At 38.3% G+C, this 20,757-nt stretch overlaps 1 pseudogene; it reads right to left on the bottom strand.

Moving 5' to 3' along the window:
* Nucleotides 1-1,790: 1,790 nt before the first annotated feature.
* Nucleotides 1,791-20,757, bottom strand: part of LOC120226134 — a 57,209-nt pseudogene continuing 38,242 nt past the window's right edge.

The raw sequence follows: 20,757 nt of genomic DNA, 5'->3' as shown, positions 1-20,757 counted from the left end.
GTTTCTCACCATTAAGTATGAGGTTAGCTGTAGGCTTTGTTTTGTTTTTAGTTTTGGGTTTTTTTTTTTTATTATTCTTAAGTTGAGAAAGGTTTCCCTACTCCTAATTTACTGACTTTATACCATGAATTGGTGTTAGATTTTGTCAAATGCTCTTTCTGTATTAATACAATCATTAGATTGTTCTTTTTTTAGCTTGTTGATGTGATGAATTACATCAGTTGATTTTCAAATGTTAAAACAATTTTGCATACCTGAGATAAATCCTATTTGGTGATAGTATACAATTCTTTTTATACATCACTGGATTTGATTTGCTAATATCGTGTTGAAGATTTTTGCCTCTACATTCGTAAGAGATATTCATCTGTACTTTTATTTTCTTGCAATGTATTTGTTTTGGTGTTAGGTAATGCTGGCCTCATAGAAGGAGTGAAGAAGTATCCCCTCTGCTCCTCTCCTCTGAAAAAAAATATAGAGAGTTGGTATAATTTCTTCCTTAAGTGTTTGGTAGAATACACAAATGTACTTGGTGCTTTCTGTTTTGTAACTATTGATTTCATTTCTGTAATAAATATAGGCCCATTTGTTTCATTTATTTCTTTTTAGTGTGAGTTTTAGCAGATGGTGTCTTTCAAGGAATTGATCCATTTAATCTAAGTTATCAAATTTGCAGGCACAGAGTTGTTCATACTATTCCTTGATTATCCTTTTAATGTCTATGGAATCTATAATGGTGTCTTCTCTTTCATTTTTGATATTAGTAATTTGTGTCCTTTTTTATTAGCCTGACTAGCAGCTTATTAATTTCATTTATTATTTCCAAGAAACTGCTTTTGTTTTCATTAATATCCTCTATTGATTCCCTGTGTTCCATTTGTTGACTTCTGCTCTAATTATTTCTTTTCTTCTTTTTACTTTGGATTTCATTTGCTCTTTTTCTAGTTTAAGTTGGAAATTTAGAATATTGATTATATAAATTTCTTTTCTAATATTTATGTTAATGCTGTAAATCCCTCTAAGTGCTGTTTTCACTGCATCCATGTATTTGATAAGTTGCACTTTCATTTTCATGTAGTTGAAAGTATTTTTAAATTTCTCCTGAGATATCTTCTTGATCAAGGTGTTATTTAAAAGTATGCTTTTTAATTTCCACATGTTTGAGGATTTTCCTATTATTTTTCTGTTCTTGGTTTCTAGCTGACTCCATTGTGGTCTAAGAGAAGATACTGTTTGATTTCTATTCTTTTAATTTTGTTAAGGTGTGTTTTTGTCCAGAATGTGGTCTACCGTGGTGAATGTTCCATGTGAGCCTTAGAAGAATATGTATTTTGCGGTTTTGGATAAAGTGGTCTGTAGATGTTAATTATATCCAGTTGATTGATAATGTTGTTGAATTCAACTATGTCCTTACTAAATTTTGCCTGCTGAATCTGTCCATTCTGACAGAGGGGTATTGAAGTCTTCAATCATGATAATGAATTCATCTATTTCTCTTTGCAAATATATTAGTTTTTGCCTTACATGGTTTGATGCTATATTTTTATTTTAGCAAAGGTACTTTGTAAACTTTTTATTAAACGACTAGTGCAAAACATTTAACACTTAAAATCAGCAAAGCTTCATTTAAGTAAAAAGTGTTATTTAAAAGAGTACCCTTAAAAGTCAAGCACAGGTTTTAAAAACGAAGTCTCTTGTTTCTTAAAATCCCCATGAATCCTGCCTGAAAAGTTTTAATAGCTACCAATAATACATTTCCATTGTGCCAGGTTACAGTATCTCTGGGATATTTAGGGTTTGTTGAAACTGAATTTGCTGGCTTTTAGTGTAGATACTGCATCTTTTGCTGCATGGTAGATAACATTCTTCACCTATAATTTATCTTCATGATTGGTATGATTCTGTGACCAATAATGGAATTCCTGAGTAAGTCAGAAACATTGTTAAACATTCTCTGAGAAACAAAATCATCAGCCACTTGATACAGCCAAATAACTTATGAACCTCATATGGAATTCCTTTTGGAATAATTACCACATCTCTGAGAAATTTACAATTGCCCAGACTTCAACTTCATACTCTACATGAAGATGCTTTCTTAGTGATAGGTCTAAACACCAGATCTGATTAGTAAGATCATGGTTGCTGGGTTTTCCTGAACTTGCTTTTCTGATAACTTTTAAAGAAATGCTTATATCTTCTCTGTGTCTTTAGTAGTATATATGTACCAGAATGTCCTTGGCTTCTTTTCCGTCAATAAATTGCTTTTTTAGGAGTTCATGAAAATTTCCATCTTGGACAGTTTTAAGGACTTCTCAGTCATACTGTCCTTTTGAAATTCCCACATAGACCATGACATCAGCTACACCTGATATGTCTCAGCAAAGATGTTATTCCACACTTTTGATCTTCCAGAATAATTAGTCTATGGCACCATACGTCTTGGGACCCCAGTTTGGCCAAAGTAGTTTGGTAGCCTAGAGACAAAGTGCAGTTCTCCATGTCACCTTGTGTACTCAAGCAATGGAATGTTGGCCACCAGATCATCAAACCTGTCAGGCATTATATCTCTAAAATTTCTTCCTGATAGCCAGTCCTTAGGTTTCAACATCACTAATTCCTTTTCATTTTTCAAGAGATCCGGAACACCTTCAAATCTATTTCAAAAGTCTCTTTTTGACACTTCATTGATAATTTCATTGGTCCTTGCTATTGATTGAATGTGTCTCCCCCAAAATTTATTTGTTGAATCTAACCTCCCCCATGTGATGATACTTTGAGGTGGGTCAGTGGGAGGTGATTAGGTTCTGTCCTTATGAATACATCAGTGCCCTTATAAAAAGGAACCCAGAAAATTCCCTTGCCTCTGTCCTGTGAGGACACAGTAAGAAGACAGTTGTCTATGAACCAAGAAGGGACCCTCAGCAGACAAAATCTTTCAATACCTTGATCTTGGACTTTTCAGTCTCCAGAACTATGAGGAAAAAATGTTTGCTTTTTAAGCTATCTGACTATGGTATTTTATTATAGCAGCCCAAATAGACTAAGATAGTCCTACCATTAACTAGATCAGCTTCCTGGTTGCCAAACCCTTTGATGAAGGAGTAAGGTTTTCAAAATTCAGTATTCAATTTATGATGTATCCCGATACCATCGCTGGTTACTCTTGTTTCCAGCACTCCCCAAAAACATTCCAGTCCCTCTTATTGTTGAGATCCTGCAAGCACAGTAAGCAATGACCACACAGCCGGTAGTGAGGGGTTATCAGAATGCCATGCTTATTATCATTCATGAAGATTTTACATGAATCAGAGAAGTCTTATTTTCTACCAAAGAAGCAAGATATCAAGGATTTTTTTGTATGCTGTTTTGTCCATTTTATCTTTGTTTTCTGTGTTGACATTCCCTCTGGTTAGGTTTGCTGGTGAATTTAAAGGAAAAGTTAGGGTTGGACAGGTCGACTTTATGCTGCTGGCTGGCTTGGAGGCTGCACCCTTGCCCACAGCTGCTGCTTCCAAGACTGAAGGATTCTACAGAAGCACAGCACTAAGAGGTTTTCCTCTCACTAAAGGTGTCTGTTTAATGTCTTCTTCTGAGGATGGATTTGAGAAGAGCTTCAATTTACTGCTTTGACAAGGACAATTTGACTTTATCCCACATTTTGCTCTTATAATATGAAGAGTCTCCAACATTATAATGAACTTTTCCAAGACTGTTCTATGTAGGCATCAAGTTCCTTGGTTCATATACCTGACTCTTCACTCATCCCAGCCAAGGAAAAGCCTTGTGGGTGGCACTCTATTGGCAATTTTTGCTTTTCATTTGGTAGCAATTCACACATACTCCAAATTTACAGGGAGGATATACCCAGTGCAAGTTGAAGATGGTAGTATTGCACACATCACACCTTTCCTGAATACCTTAGGCAGCCCACTCCCTCCCTCCCACCCCACTCCCCCACCCCTACTCCTGCCAGCAACCCTTTAAGAGATGTTCTTACTGTGACTCTATGGTTGACACAGCTTCCTTTTAAGAAATAACAAGTTGACATAGTGATCTCCAGTGTTGGCCAGGATACTGTATCCAAATCAGTCTCCACCACATTTTTGGTTAAAAGTACCCATACGCTAATCGTTCACTATTATAAACATTTTTACAAAGAGGCAACACAGGAAAAACAAGCAAACAAACAAAACTACACACACACATCAGGCTCTAATAACCTAACAAATAAGGAGACTGTGATCACATAGCTCCCTTTTCTTATTCATCACTTACCTCAGAGAAATAGTTACTTAGATGATGAAATTGAAATTATTTCAGCTATAGTAGGTGAAGAATGACTTGGAAAGCAAGAAGCAAAAAATCTGATTAAATAAGAGGTGTAGAGATAGGTAGTTGTTGATGGTGGTCAACCTCTAAGCCATGTCATCAGGAGTCTAGACTTTCTATTTGTTTGCTCCATCATGTGTAGCTGTTAGTTTTTCCATGTTTGTGATCTCAGATTATGGTCTCAAAATGCCCACTGACACTTCAAGCAAGGAAGAAAAGGGAAAAACCACTTTCAGACCCTATAATGCCCCTGGCAAAAGCTTTCCCAGAAGTCCCCAGTAGATATTGTTATATATTTTACTGGCCAAGACTGGATCATTTGGCCATATTTAGCTTCATGCGAATCTGGAAATTCTCTTGTGTAGAAAAGGGCAACAGGATTATCTTAGATTAATTATGATTAATCTTCTGGAACTAGGCAGACTAGTGCCTATATTAGCCAGCTTTCACTGTGATATTCCATAATAATCAACTCCCCAAATCTTAGTGGTTTATAAAAACAGGCATCTGTTCCTCACTTATGGACATGCAGGTCATCTGTAATTCTGCTGGCTTTGGCTGGGATCAACTGGACTTGGATACAGACTGTGTGTGAGTTCATGTGTGCTCCATGCATATTCTTATTCTGGCACCACTGACGACCCTAGAATAGTCTCGTGGCAAATGGTAGGTGTACAAGAAGCCAGATAAAAATCACACAACCACGTTTAGAGTCTCTGCTAATGTCATGTACGGTAACATTCCATTTGCCAAACAAATTTTCTGGCCAATTCCAACACAAACTGGGCAAGGATATATATACTGTGCCTGTTCCAGTGGAAAGTACTACAAAGTCACATACCAAAATGTTTAGATGTCTAATTCTACTGCAGAAAGGGAATGAAGGATTGGAACAAAACTCTAACCTATCCCCTCATTCCAAATAAACTGAGGCTCTGAGAGAAAGAGAGAAAGGAATAACTACTGAGCAGCCATACAACAGTGCCTTCCACGCTAGAGCAATCAAAAGAAGACTTACAAACCGTTGGGGTTTTTTTTGTTTTGTTTTTGGGGTTTTTTTTTGTTTAGTTAGCAGGAAGAGGAGGAAGTGAAGAAATGGAGATGCTACAGATTGCTTTACTGAGCAGGGCTTTCTAGCAATAGCTTTGACAGACACCAGACTAGGCTGACACAGTTTAACATCTCAAACTCTCAATTCCATAGGCTGTCGGCATTTGAACTAATAGCAAACACCTCTGATGCCGTATGTGACAGACTCTAAAGTATTTACATGAATACTTTATCCCCCCAACACACCTATGAAGTTCTCCTCATTTATAGCTGAGAGGTCAAATAAACTAGGCAGCTGCTTACAGACGGCAAAATTATACTTGGGTTCTACACATGTCTGATTTCATTCACTCAGGCATCTACCACTTGCCAGGCACCATGCTTATTGCTGAAGATGCAGACGAATGATGCAGACATGCCCTCCAGGACTATAGAAGCTATACAGCCCACTGGACATTTATTACATGTTAACTAAAAAATGAGTCCAATATATATATGGGTGTTATTTTTCAAGTAAATATACTATGTGCCAGGTATTCTAAGGGCTTTGGATGTCAAATACCAATAAACCACCAACTGTATGAAATAAGTACAATTATTCACCATTGTAAATATTAGAAAACTGATATATGTAGAGGTTACCTTTGTTACACACTAGAAGTGAAGGGACAGGATTAGAACATAGGCAGTCTAGCTCTAGAGCCCATGTTCTCACCACAGCGTCACACACAGCCCATGACTAAGAAAATACAGGTTTACTTCAATACATTAATTCATCAGTGTACCTTTTTCTGATGTATTTTCTCATTAAAAGTACTCATTACAGCGAGCCTGCACAGGTTGAATGAATCCCCATACCCTTCATATGAATTTGAAAGTGAGATGGCTATACTTTGTGAGTTTTTACAACCAGCAGAAATTAAAGCCTGGAATTATAAAAATCAGCAGGTGGCTCTGGGAGAGCCTGAGGGCATTAGGATGCAGAGACCCCATCTATAAAGAAAGAGCATAACAAACAGCCTTTGCAGACACAGCATAGAATCAGCAGGTTTGCAAATGCCTGGGGCAGACAGGAGGGAGAATGATTTACTCATCTCGGACTGTGGCCTAGAGATTCAGAAATCACAGCAACATCCCCCCTTCCCCCCCAAGAACAGAAGTTGTTGGCAGGCACCATTCCATAGGGCCACCTGAGGGGAACAGCAGTGCAACAAGCTTGCTACCTGACCTTCATGCTTGGGAGGATCTACCCTTCCCAGTCACACTGGCCTCAGTCTCATTGCTAACCTCTCCTCCCCCAGAAGACCAGTGCAAACTCCCCAACACCTCATCTCAGACTTGTGCTTTTTAATATTTTTAATGTTTATTTTTGAGAGAGAAAGAGAATGCGCACACAAACGGGAGGGGCAGAGAGAGGAAGACACAGAATCTGAAGCAGGCTCTGAGCTGTCAGCACAGACATGGGACTTGAACTCAAGGACTGTGAGATCATGACCTGAGCCAAAGTCACTCAACTGACTGAGCCACTAGGAGCCTCTCAGACTTGTGCATTTTATGTGACCTCAGTTCTAGTGGAGGCAGGTCTTATTTCACAAGCAGATCCAGCACCCATCTTGTTAAAACATGCCCCATCCTTGCTGGGGATCAAACATTGGCCACAACAGGCAAAGAGAACCTGTCCAGACAACTGGACTGAAGGAAAAAGAGGCCAGGACTCAAGAGCAGAGTCCACACAACACACGTAGGAGACACTCCCTGAGGCACCAGGCCCTGAGGTATAGGGGACACAGCACTGCAGGGCCTACAGGACCTCTTCTTCATAAGTCCATTCTCTTCAAGAGCAAGAAAGGCAGTGGACTTTCCTAAAACACAGAAACAGACACAGAGAGACAAAATGAGACAGAGAACTATTTTCCCCAAAAAAGGACAGGACCAAACCACAGCAACAGACTTAAGCAAACAGATATAAGTAATATGCCTGATAGAGAATTTAAAGTAATGATGATAAAGATACTCACTGGACTTGAGAAAAGAGTGGAATACATCAGTGAAACCCTTAACAAAGATAAAAGAAGAACCAGTCAGAGATGAAAAACATTATAAATGAAGTTAAAAATACACTTGATGGTTTAAACAGCAGGCTATAGATGAAGCAGGGAAATGAATTCAAATAAATGACCTAAAAGACAGAGTAATGGCAAGTAACCACCTGAAAAAAATGAGGGAGAAAAATTATGCAAATTGAGAATAGTCTTACGGAATTCAGTGACTCCATTAAGCACAATAACATTCACATTATAGGGATCCTAGAAGAAGAAGAGAGAGAAGAAGTGGCAGAAAATATTTTTGAAGAAACAGTAGCTAAAAACTTCCCTAATTTAGGGAAAGAACCAGATATCCAAATGCAGGAAGCACAGAGATCCTCCCTCCCCTGCCAAATCAACCCAAGGAGGTCCACACCAAGACACATAGTAATTAAAATGGCAAAAAGCAGGGATAAAGAAAAAAAAATTTAAAGCAGCAGGAGAAGACACTTACATACTTATGGGGACACTCCATAAACAAATCAGTGGGTTTTTCAGCAGAAACTTTGCAGGCCAAGAGTGGCAGAATCCAATCAAAGTACTGAAAGGAAAAAAATCTGCAGCCAAGAGTAGTCTGTCAAGCAAAGCAATCATTCAGAATAGGAGAGCTAGAGTTTCTCACACAAACAAAAGTTAAAGGCATTCATGACCACTAAACCAGGCCTACAAGAAATAGTAAAGAGGGCTCCTTGAGTGGAAAGGAAAGGCCATGAGTAAGTAATGAAAAGTAAGAAAACACAAAAGTAGTAAAAGTAAGTATTTCTGTAAAAATGAGTCAAGGAATTCATAAAATAAAAGGATGTAAGATATTATACCACATACCAAAATGTGATGGGGAGAAGAGTAAAGAATGGGTTTAAACTTAAGCAAACATCCATTTAATATAGACTGCTATATGCAGAAGATAAGATGTTCTATACAAACCTAATGGGAACCACAAATAAAAAACCTGTAATAAATATCCAAAGAATAAAGAGAAAGAAATCCAAGTATATCATTTAGGAAAGCAATAAACCATGAAAGACAGCAAGAAGGGATCAGAGAAAAACTACAAAAACCACTACAAACAGGGGTGCCTCAGAGGCTTAGTTGGTTAAGCGTCTGACTTCAGCTCAGGTCATGATCTCATGGCCCATGAGTTCGAGCCTGGTATCAGGCTCCGTGCTGACAGCTGAGACCCTGAAGCTTGCTTTAGATTCTGTGTCTCCCTCTCTCTGCCCCTCCCCCACTCACACTCTGTCTCTCAAAAAATAAAACAAATTTTTAAGACAACCACAAAACAAGTAACAAAATCTATCAAAAATTACTTTGAATGTAAATGGACTAAATGCTCCAATCAAAAGACAAAGGGTGACAAGGTAGATAAAAATTAAGACCTATCTATATGCTGCCTACAAGAGACTCATTTCAGACCTAAAGTCACCTGTAGCTTGAAAGTAAGGGGCTGTATCGGGTGCCTGGGTGGCTCAGTCAGCTAAGCAGCCAACTTCAGCTCAGGTCATGATCTCGTGGTCTGAGTTTGAGCCTGTCCTGATAGCTCAGAGCTTGGAACCTGCTTCCAGTTCTGTGTCTCCCTCTCTCTCTGATCTTCCCCTGCTTATTCTCTGTCTGTCCTCTCTCTCATTCAAAAATAATAAACATTATTTTTTTTTAATTTAAAAAATAAAGAAAAAGTAAGGGGATGGAGAAATTTATATCATGTGAATGGATGTCAAAGAAAGCTAGGGTAAAGCTAGCCCACTTATATTGCACAAAATAGACTTTTAAACAATGATTGTAATAGGTGACACAGGACACTATGTAATAATAAAAAAGACAATCCAACAAGAGACTATAACAATTGTAAATATTTATGCACCCAACATGGAGCACCCAAATACATAAAACAGTTAATAACCAACATAAAGGAACTAATCAATAGTCATACAATAATAGGGGATATTAACAGCTTCCACTTACATAGATGATAGATAATCCAAACATTTCAACAAGGAAACAGTGGCTTTGAATGACACACTAAATCAGATAGATTTAACAGATATACTCAGAACATTCCATCCTAAAACAGAATACATATTCTTTTCAAGTGCACATGGAATGTTCTCAGAACAGATCACATATTAGGCCACAAAACAAACCTCAAAAATTCAAGAGTCGAAGTCATATCATATATCTTTTCCAACCACAGCACTATGAAACTAGAACTATAAGAAAAAAATCTGGAAAGAGCACACATACATGGAGGATAAATACATGCTACAACACAATGAACGGGTCAACTAAGAAGTTTCATTTTTTTTTAATGTTTTATTTATTTCTAGGAGAGAGAGAGACAGCGTGAGCAGGGGAGGGGCAGAGAGAGAGGGAGTGACAGACTCTGAAACAGGCTCCAGGCTCTGAGCTGGCAGTCAGCACAGAGCCTGACGTGGAGCTGGAACCCACGAACCGCGAAATCATGACCTAAGCGAAAGCCAGACGCTTAACCGACTAAGCCACCCAGGCGCCCCAGAAGTTTAAAAATAAGTAAAAAATTAATGGAAACAAATGAAAATGAAAACACAATGATTCAGTCTTTGAGATGCAGCAGAAGCACTTCTTAGAGGGAAGTTTGTAGCAATACAGGCCTACCTCAAGAAGCAAGAAAAATCTCAAATAAACCTAACCTTACAACTAAACCTAACCTTACCTTCAACCTAATCTTACACCTAAAGTGGCTAGAAAATAAAACAAAATCCAAAACCAACAGAAGGAAGGAAATAATAAAGATCAGAGCAGAAAGAAATGATATAGAAGATAAGGAAACAATAGAAGAGATCAATATCAATAAAACCAGTAGCTTGTTCTTTGAAAAGATCAACAAAATCTCATCAAGAGGGGAAGAGAGAGAGAGAACCCAAATAAATCATGAAGAGGAGAAATAACAACCAACACCACACAAATACAAACAATTCTAAGTATATAATAAAAAATTACATGCCAACAAATTGGACAACCTAGAAGAAATGGAGAAGTTCCTAGAAACATATAACCTACCAAAATTTAAACAGGAAAGAATGGAAAGTTAAACAGATCAAAAACCAGTAAAGAAATTGGATCAGTAATCAACAACTACCAACAAACTAAAAGTTGCAGACCAGATGGCTTCACAGGGGAATTCTACCAAACATTTTAAGTAGAATTAACCCCTATTATTCTCCAAAATTTCTGAAAAATAGAAAAGGAAATACTTCCAAATTCATTCTGTGAAGCCACCATTACCCTGACACCAAAACACCACACAAAAAAGAGAACTTCAGGCCAACATCTATGATGAACATAAGCACAAAAACCTCAGTGAAATACTAGCAAACCAAATCTAACAACACGTTAAAAAAATCATTCACCATAATCAAATAGGATTTATTCTTGGAATGAAAGGGTGGTTTGATATTTGCAAAAAACAGTATGATAGGTCACATCTATAAGAGAAAGCATAAAAACCATATGATAATTTCAATAGATGCAGAAAAAGCATTTGACAAAGAACATCCACTCATGATAAAAACTCTTAAACCAGTTTTAGAGGGAACATACCTCAACATATTAAAGGCCTTATACAAAAAAAAAAAAAAAAAAACACACCACTAACATCGTACTCAATGGTGAAAAACAGAGTTTTTCCCATAAGGTCAGGAAAAAGATAAGAATGTCTACTCTCACCACTTTTATTCAACATAGTACTGGAAGACCTAGCCACAGCAATCAGACAACAAAAAGAAATAGAAGGCATCCAAACTGGTAAGGAAGAAATAGAACTTTCACTATTTGCAGATGACATATTACGATATATAGAAAACGCTAAAGATTCCACCATAAAACTACCAGAACTGATAATGAATTCAGTAAACTCACAGGATACTAAATCTATGTACGGAAATCTGTACACTAATAATGAAGAACAAAAAGAAGAATTAAGAAAACAATTCCATTTACAATTGCACCAAGGTCAGATATCTAGGGATAAACTTAGTCAAAGAGGAAAGACCTGTACTCTGTAAACTATAAAACATTTATAAAAGAAATACAAGACTTCACAAAGAAATGGAAAGACATCCCATGCTCATGGATTGGAAGAAAAATATATGGTTAAAATGTTTATACTACCCAAAGCAATCTACAGATTTAATGCAATCCTTACCAAAGTACCAACACCATTTTTTCGTAGAGCTAGAACAAACAATCTGAAAGTTTTGTACAGAACCACAAAAGACCCCAAATAGCAAAAGCCATCTTGGAATTGCTGGAAAACTGGAGGTATTACTATTCTGGACTTTAAGTTACATTACAAATGTTGTAGTATGGTACTGCCATAAAAATAGACACATAGATTAATAGAGCAGAATAGAAAACGCACAAATAAACCCACAATTATCTGGTCAATTAATCTTTCTGAAAGGAGGCAAGAATATACAATGGGAAAAAGACTTCAACAAATGGTGTAGGGAAAAATGGATAGCTACATGCAAGAGAGTGAAAGTGGATGATTTTCTTACACCACACACAAAAATAAACTCAAAATGGATTAAGGACCACATGTGAGACAAGAAACCATAAAAACCCTGGAAGAGTACACGGAATAATTTCTCTGACATCGGCCATTGCAACATTTTTTCTTAATCGGTCTCCTGAGGCAAAGGAAATGAAAGCAAAAATAAACTATAGGGACTACATCAAAATAAAAAGCTGCTGTAGAGCAAAGAAACGAATCAACAAAACTAAAAGGCAGCTTTCTGAGTGGAAGAAGGTATTTGCAAATGACATATCTAGAAAAGGGTTAGTATCCAAAATATATACAGAACTTACACAACACACACACACACAAATAATCTAATTTAAAAATGGGCAGAAGACATGAACAGACATTCTTCAAAGAAGACACCCAGATGGCCAACAGACACATGAAAATATGCTCAGCATTAATGATAATCAGGGAAACACAAATCAAAACTATAAGGAGATATCACTTCATACCTGTCAGAATGGCTAAACACACACATGCACACACACACACACGAAACAGCATGTTGGCAAGGATGTAGCAAAGAATACTCTTGCACTGTCAGTGGGAATACAAACGGGTGCAGCCACTGTGGAAAACGGTATGGAGGTTCCTCAAAAATTAAAAATAGAACTACCATATGATCTAGTAATCACACTATGGGGTATTTACCCCCAAAAATTAAAAGATGCTAATTCAAAAGGATACATGCAAGCCTGTGTTTAATACAGCATTGTTTACAATAGCCAATCTATAGAAGCAGCCTAAGTGTCCATCAACTGATGAATGGATAAAGTAGATGTAATATTTAGGGGCGCCTATGTGGTTCAGTCAATTAAGCATCCTACCCTTGATTTCAGCTCAGATCATGATCTCATGATTTGTGGGTTCAAGCCCCACAATGGACTCTACACTGACAGCACATAGCCTGCTTGGTATTCTCTCTTTGCCCTCTCCCCCAGCTTGTGTTCTCTCTCTAAAAAATAAATAAACATTTAAGATGAAGATACAGATTATATGTGTATAATATATATAAATAAACATTAAAAAAGAAGATATATATGTTACATATATAATGGACTACTATTCAGCCATAAAACCAACTTTTTTGCTCTGGAAAAAAGAATGAAATCTTGCCATTTGTAACAACATGGATGCAGCTAGAGCATAATGCTAAGTTAAAGGAGTCAGCCAGAAAAAAGACAAATACCATATGATTCCACTCACATGTGGAATTTAAGGTACAAAACAGAGCAAAGGAAAAGAAAAGAGAGAAACCAAGAAACAGATGCTTAACTGTATAGAACAAACTGATGGGGAGGTGGATGGGAGCATAAGTTAAATACTTCATGGGGATTTAAAGTACACCTATCATGATGAACACTATAGAATGTATAGAAATGTTAAATCACTATATTGTACACCTGAAACTAATGACACTGTATGTTAACTAGACTGGAATTAATATTAAAAACTTAATTTAAAAAACTCATTATGATCATATAAAGACCTATAAAACATTTTATGTTAACAAGGTTCTTCATGGGGCACCTGGGTGGCTCAGCAGGTTAAGCAGCAGATTTGGGCTCACATCATGATCAGATCCTGTCTCCCTCTCTCTTTGCCCTTCCCCCACTCATGCGTGGGTGCACACGCATATCCTCTCTTTCCTTCTCTCTCCATCTCTTAAAAATAAATAAGCTTTTAAAATTTTATTATTATTATTATTTTACAAAAGTGTTCTTCACACTTGAAAAACTTGAGATTACGGGTCTGGCATTTTTTAAATCTTCTAAAATTATAAACTAAGAGGAAAAATAATATAAAACAATTATCATGTCTTTTTCCTTAAATCTCAGACACTGGATTTCAGTTATTCTCTTTTTTAATGGGTGTTTGATATTTACCTAATACTTTACAATCGGTTGTTGATCACAGTACTTTGTAGTGATAAATGTGCACGTTTTTACTAAAATCTCTCTGTGTGGGGTGCTGGCGGTGCCACCAGAGAGGCCTGGTCGCCGGTTCCATAGAGCAGCAGGCACTTGGGCCACAATTGCAGCGGGGTCCAGTCCAGGCCCTGCTGCTAAGCTTCAGGGAAGCCCCATGATGCAGCCACGGACCAGGACCAGGGGCCCCTGCTGAGCCCACCAGGCGGCACCCTGGCTCCCAAACCTCAGCCCACTGTGCTGCAGCCTGCTGTGCCCCCCTGCCAGCCTTCCAACTCCAGAGCAAATTTTTCAGATCATAAAACATGAATTCAGTCATTATCAGAGGTAGAAACCTTCCGAAGTGGTCCTTAATCAGAGTGAAGCTTGCACTTAGGAGAGTCAGCCTTCCTCCTCAGCGCGCATACTGCCTAGTTCTCCAGATTCCTTCTGAGAGCCCCTTGTACCCTCCTACACGTTGGAATAACATGTGAGCATCTCTTAAAAGATTAGAAAGATCAAATTTGGGAGGGTGTGAGCGAATCCTCTATACCAGTCTAGCAGAATATCAATCTTTTGTGAAATTCATACACGATCGGTCGCAGTATGCAATGATATGGGACAAGGCTGACAAGCCATGCATATCTGGGTACCAGGTTTGGCCACAAGACATGCTACATTTCAGCTCCGGATTTCCATCCTGACAAACTTAAATGCTTCCTTTGGGCCATTTTTTACAACTTGAAAAAACCTTAAAACCTTCAGGTTGTCAAAAGCATCTCTTTCTTTTCTCCTCATCCAATAAACAGCTGTGCCCTACTGGGATAGATTTTCCAAACAAAAATACCTGAAGCAGTTTAGCAAAGTATGCCTTCAGTACGGCACTCACAAGCACAGTCCTGTAGGAAGTATGTGTGTGTGTGGGGGGGGGGGGGTATTTTATTTGTATTGTGCAGATGTTTTTGATTCTGGCTGTGAATTTGATGCATGACCAGTTATGGTTAAAAACACCTGCTTGGTCTGCAGAAGATTATTAGTATTTTGTGACCATATGCCTGGTAACACTGGATTAGTTTATGTGTACGTATTATTTGTGAAATGCAGGGACTGTTGTCAGGCACGGAACATGAATCATAAGTGAGGACAGGCATTAGGTGTGATTATGACAACATAGCAGAGGTCCCTGGTCCTAGGCCTACAGATGTGTAGCGAGGGAGGACAAGCTGGAAATGGCCCAATGGACACCTGGGTTCTGCCCAGCCACATGAGAAAAATACTTTTGACTCCAACCCTTAACATACTCACATGGAGTCTGCCCTCACATAATTCACACAAACAGCTCCCTGGACACCAAACCTCTAAAACAAAAGGCCTCCCCTGGAGCAGAAGTATCAGACTTTGCTTGGGGAGGACAGCAGACAGGAGCAACCGTCTGGACCAGGCTCCGACAGCATTGCTGCTTGGGAGGAACCACTTCACCTTTATCTTAGTTATTACAGCTTGAACTGGGACCCTTTGGTTAGTTTCCCCCAAATTCTTTTATGAAGTGTCCATATTCAACTGATTGAGTTTTGTTTTAGCAACCCCCTTGCTCGAAGTTGCTTAGGGGCTATTTTTGACCTTGTTTCCAAATCTGAGGAACAGAAAGTGGCCTCTGTTTTGAGGAAGTGAAAGTTAAGTAAACGTTTACTTTTTACTGTGGCTTGTTCAGGACCACACTTTACAAAATGCCTGGCTTCCTTTGTTAGTGTTTCTAGAAAGGAAAGTTCTACTAAAATAGTTTTAGTTGGAATATAGAATAGCTTTTAAAATACAGCTTATTTTGAAAAACTGAGTTGAATTCAAATGCAAAAAAAAAAATGTTATAGGTTAACCTCCCTGGTAAATATAAAGCATTAGCAAATTGCACTATCAGTGCACCAAAAAATAACACTACATTATAATCATTGATGGATATAGGAATGCAAGGATTTTTCAAAATTGGAAAATCTGTTTATGGAAGTCACTGGCATATAAAGAATACTTAAATACTTGTTAGTAAAGAAGATTCCCTAGGGGAAAATAATAGACAAGAAAGAGTTATTCCCAGCAACATGATCTCTAACATTTAATGCTTTCACAGAAGAGACCCCAAAGCAGCAGTCCATGAAATGGGGGTGAGGATGGAAAAGAGGGATGTGTGATATCAAGGTATCCAAGAGAAGAAGGCAGTTTCAAGTAAGAACAAAATATTGACAATTAATGCAGCACAATGACAGTGTCAGTGTCCCTGGATTCATGGAGAGAGGCTGCAGTGGAACGGGCTAAGAGAAAATATAAAGTGAGGAAATGGAAATAGCTCTTTTAAGAAGAGTGCAGTGAAAGAAAGGTGTGGTTAGTATTTTGTTTTGTATTGACTGTTGTTGTGTAAGGATGGTAGATACTGAAACATATTTTATACCAAAGGAAGTAATCAGTGAGTAAAAGTTTGGTGATGTGGCAGAGAGAAAATAGTTATGGAGCAATGCTTTCTCCCTTAGCCACCAATGCCTTGCCAAACTCCAACTCAGGTGAAACTCAACTGTCTGCCATGTTTCTGAATTCAAGCAGCTGCAGATAGTGAGAGAAACATGCACATCTGGTCTCACTTAAAATCCATGACCACAGATCTCAAAAGAGCACTTAACACTAACCAGCAATCCTACTATATTTGCTTAATAAGACAGCTTCTCCTCTTTCCAAATGACTACATCACACATTCTCCTCTCTCCCAAAACTTACTCAGGTCTTTCTCCTCTTTCACTTTTAGCTGCTTACCTTGCCTCATACATCACGTGGGAAAATAGAAGTTTTAGATAATATTCTTTCAACTGCCCACCATCGAATCTCCCTGCTTTTGAGCACCTGCCTTCTTCTGTGTCTCCAAGTGGCATGGATCCTTCTTTATTATAATAGTTAGGAAAACAGCTGAAGTATAACTGCACTGTTAACCCAGAAAAATGTTGGCATTCTTTGGGAGAAATAAATTGCTAAAACTATACACAATAAAAATTTGATTAGAAATCATAGAGTTCCATCTCCTTGAAAAAATTAGATTTGCAAATGTGACCTGGGAAAATTGGATTTGACAGTAATAATGCACCCTAATAAAGGCCAAATACTATGTGCCTTCATTAAAATGTTCATTAAAGAATTTACACACAAAAGAAAATGATTTCCCCAAAGAAAATCTACTTCCAATCTACTACTTCCAACCTAGTAAGTAGAAAAGAGCTCTGAGGAGCTGAACAAAATGAAAGACTTTTATAGGCAGAGGGCTAAAAAGAAAGTTTCTAATAAAAAGTAAATTGTTTCAAGCAAGATTGCCTTCCTTTTGGTGAAAGGCAGGGGTCTGTCTTGCAGATTACCTCACTAGCACTGATCAGGTAGTTCCACCTTAATGGGTAAAGATCATATTCCCTGGAGAGGCTGAGATTGCAATTAAATTAGATATTAAGTCTTGGTTTGCTGACGTGGGCCTGAGTACACGTGACTTCCTTTTGGGCCTGTTGTCTCTTTTTTTTTTTTTTTTAAACACAGTCAAGGTTATAGATGGCCATTAAAGTGCTGATATTTAGAAACAAAGTCAAAACAATCTCGTATAACAATATTGGGGAAAATTGCCCAACAGAGAGGTCAAAATATTCTGTACTACTTCGGTGTATTTCCTTTCAGATCTTTTTTATGTATTCAGACAGAACAGTGGGGTCTACTCTCTATTGTTCAAGCTTAGGGTCCCCAAACATAATTAGTCAGCCCCATCCCTCCCATACCACCACTACCACACTAACAGGTCCCCTTGGGCTAATCAATGCCCTACGGCATTGCAAAGAGATACCTACATTGGGCAGCCGAGCAAAAGGAGAAAGCAAAGATTGGTGGCAGGACTGAGCGTTGTCAGGCTGGATAACCAGCTGGTGAGAACGTGGTACAGAGGCAGGACAGTTCTCCCAGAGTGCAGATTAGACGATGGACAGGCACAGGTCCTGAGTGCAGGCAATGTGAAGTTCTCCTTCATGGGGACTCTAGGCAGTTTTCTGGCTGGCAAGGTCTCTGATCCAATATGAGTATTGGCACCTCCCAGCAGTCATTCCTCAGACACACTGACCTTACACTTTGGACCACCGTTTTCATGGCTCCTGGTATTTTACTTTCCTTTCCTACTTCTCCCCTGGTTTCCTTCCTTTGTTCTCCTTTTGCCCTACAGACTTCTTCTATTTCTCTTATAACATCTTTTAATGTTCATTACAAAGAACCTCAGTGTCTCCTTATAACATCTTTTAATGTTCATTAGGAAAAACTCATTTCAAGCCGTTTATTGTTCTGCATTTAAAGAGCTTAGCAAAATTGACAATAAATTATTTGTAAAAAAATTAAAAAATAAAAAAATAAAGAGCTTAGCAACAAGTAAAACAACAATAAGTGAAAAGCTAAACACACTAAAAAAAAAAAAAACAACTCTTCCTGGATTCATAAGGGAGGAGAGGACAATGGACAAATCTATGTCTCCAGGATTGGAAAGACTGATAGGCAAACACAGGGAGTCATGACTTACCAGAGCAGAAACTCACTTTGTGGAAACCACCTCAGGAACCAGAGTCAGAAAATCATCTGGGTTCCAGGGTCAGAAAACTTGAACTGCACTTGATGACTTGCTGGAGGCTTAGGGTATCCAATTAGGAGAGTTAAGAACTCTGGGGGATTCATGGGGCGCCTGGGTGGCTTAGTCGGTTAAGCGTCCGACTTTCGCTTAGGTCACGATCTCGCGGTTCGTGGGTTCGAGCCCCGCGTCGGGCTCTGTGCTGACTGCCAGCTCGGAGCCTGGAGCCTGTTTCAGTCTGTGACTCCCTCTCTCTCTGACCCTCCCCTGCTCACGCTGTCTCTCTCTCTCTCGTAGAAATAAATAAAAAAAACATTAAAAAAAAAAAAAAAAAGAACTCTGGGGGATTCAATCCTAGTGGACCTCCACATTTTGTAAAATTTACCTCCAGGAGCTTGAGCAAGTTCCAGCAGCAAGGAGAAAAATCCCCTCCAGCTTCTGGCTGGGAAGGAAAAGGGATCCATTTTGAAAGAAACCAGAGCAGTCTGTTCTTAATAAGGCCTGCCCTCAGGAGAAACTACTTAACCAGAGCCTCGCCTGCTGGATGGAGTGTTATTAGAGCCTAATTCACCTCGGGAAGGGAAATATCCAATCTAGTTCAGCACTTGGTCTTCCATGTGGGGGAAGGGAAATATTCAACACCAGTCCATTCTAGCCCTCTTGTCCCACCTAAAGGGGAAGAAAGAAAAACGAAGAGACACTTGTGCCTTTTACAGTCCAGAAGCATAGGCTCGCTAAGAGACTGAGACCTGATCATACAGCAATAAACTGCTTCCTCCCTGCACACATACCTCACCCATTACATTACTGAAGGCCCATTTATAACAGTGCCTTTTACCCAGTACATCAAATCCAGCTATCCCCTCCCAAAAAAGTTACAACGCCTACTAAAAGTAAATTTAAAAACAGTACCCACATAAGTATTCTAATAAATGGATGCATCATATTTTATTTATACAATCTCCCACCTATGTTCTTAAAATTTTCCACTATCCTAAAACAATAAAAATCCTTACACACATATAGTGATGTAATCAAATGATAAATTTCCTTAAAATATATTTCTAAAAATGATTTGCCAGAACTCTGAAAATAATAGATAATCTGTTTAATAAGCAACTCTGGCAAAGAAGGGAATCAGGGTATGGGGAGGAATGTGGGAAGAGGAGAAAGTGAGTCAGGTGAGGAAAATTTATGACCACATAGCTTTCTTTTTTCTCCTCTTAAAATGTTTTTATTTTTTGAACATGGTGTGAAAAGATCCTTGGATTTCAAAGAATATATGTAAAAAAAAATAATTCTGCCTCTCATATGTCTCCCAGATCCCAGTTCTCTCCCTGGTTTCTTAATTATCCTTTTTTAATATTAGGGTAAACCATACAAAACAGCCTTTTTTGTAGCTCAAACCATGGTTTAGAGAAATGCAGTAGGGTTCCACCTTACATTATATACATGTCCATTTACTTTTCCAAATATATGAGTCTAAAATACTCAATGACTTCTTCATATATATACATATATATGAGGATGTTTTGCTATAAACTTCTTTCCTTAGTGGGAACAAAATACTTGAAAGTCAGATTTTAAAAATTTAAACTCCGAGGAATGTTAGATAAGTGGAGTAAGGGAGGCCTTGGGTGTGGTGTTATTCATTTCCCTAAAATGAGTAACAGTGTCCTTTAACACTTGAAGAGGGAGCAACACTTTTGAAGTCTATAAGTTACATAAACAAATGATAAGAAAATGCATTGTATGAAGAAAATCTCCTGCTAACAAAGCCCAGTGGTTTCCCACAGAACCCTGGAAAGCCCCACCTCTGGTTATACAGGCATGCAGGCTAGAGGGCACTGTGGTCCAACCCTAACTTCTTGGTTCTGTAGCCAGGATTGGGAATAAAATTCACTAGAATAGTTTTTGCACCAATAAAAGACTATGGGTGAATCGTTTCTCTATTGTGACTTTACTTCCTGAAGTAGCTTTTCTCTAGAAAAGCAAGAAGCAATAACCAAATCTTCTTAGCTGTATCATTAGAATATCTTTTCAGGGAAAGTTCAGGTTACAGAACTGGACTACCCATGGCATTTTGGCTGGGCACTTAAGGGAAATAAAATGACTGTTTTTTTCAGGATGAACCCAAGCCTTTGGACACTGTGGCATTGGAAAGTGATCCTCCCTAAATTAGTTTGTTCAGCTTTTCTGGATTATTGC

Source organism: Hyaena hyaena, unplaced genomic scaffold (assembly GCF_003009895.1).
Source record: "Hyaena hyaena isolate Hyena2069 unplaced genomic scaffold, ASM300989v1 scaffold_1600, whole genome shotgun sequence".
Lineage (NCBI taxonomy): Eukaryota > Metazoa > Chordata > Mammalia > Carnivora > Hyaenidae > Hyaena > Hyaena hyaena.
Note: the sequence above shows the minus strand (reverse complement) of the source record. Positions and strands in the feature narration are given on the sequence as shown.